Source organism: Otolemur garnettii, unplaced genomic scaffold, assembly GCF_000181295.1.
Source record: "Otolemur garnettii isolate 467f Iridium unplaced genomic scaffold, OtoGar3 scaffold00048, whole genome shotgun sequence".
Taxonomy (NCBI): domain Eukaryota; kingdom Metazoa; phylum Chordata; class Mammalia; order Primates; family Galagidae; genus Otolemur; species Otolemur garnettii.
Window position 1 is genome coordinate 8,021,652 of NW_003852443.1, and position 870 is coordinate 8,022,521.

Sequence of the window (870 nt, forward strand, 5' to 3'; positions counted from 1 at the left end):
GTGCTGTGGCATCACAGCTCATAGCAACCTCAAATTCTTGGGCTTAAGCTATTCTCTCGCCTCAGCCTCCCAAGTAGCTAGGATACAGGCACCTGCCACAACGCCTGGCTATTTGTTGTTGTTGTTGTTGCAGTTGTCATTGTTCTTTAGCTGGCCTTGGCTGGGTTAGAACCTGCCAGCCTCGGTGTATGTGGCCGGCACCCTACCCATTGAGCTATGGGCACTGCCAACATTTCTCCTTTTAATAAAACCTCTAACCCTTTCTTTGTTCTTCAAACATGCTGAAGACCACCCAGTGTGTATGCCCTAAAATTGCAATTCTTTTTTTCCAAATAAAATTTGTTGGTGGTGGCGGTCATGGTGGTTTTTGCTTGAGACAGAGTCTTACTCTGTTCCTGTACATTGAGTGCCATAGCATCATCATAGCTCACAGCAACCTCAAACTCTTGGGCTCAAGTGATCCTTTTCCCTCAGCCTCCTGAGTAGCTGGGACTATAGGCACCGGCCACGATGCCTGACTATTTTCTATTTTTAGAGACCACAGGTGCCTGCCACAACACGTGGCTAATTTTTCTACTTTTAGTAGAGACAGGGGCTTAGTCTTGCTCAGGCTGGTCTCAAACTCCTAAATGCAAGCAATCCACCTTCCTTGGCTTCCCAGAGTACTAGATTACAGGTACAAGCCACCAGGCCCAGCCAAATAAAATATTTTAATTTCAGAGCTTCAATGGCTATATTTTATTCAGTATTGACACTAATACCGCAGATTTTAAATAACAAACCTGACTGAGTGAAGTGGCTCCCGCCTGTAATCCTAGCACTCTGGGAGGCCGAGGTGAGTGGACTGCTTGTGCTCAGGAGTTCTAGACC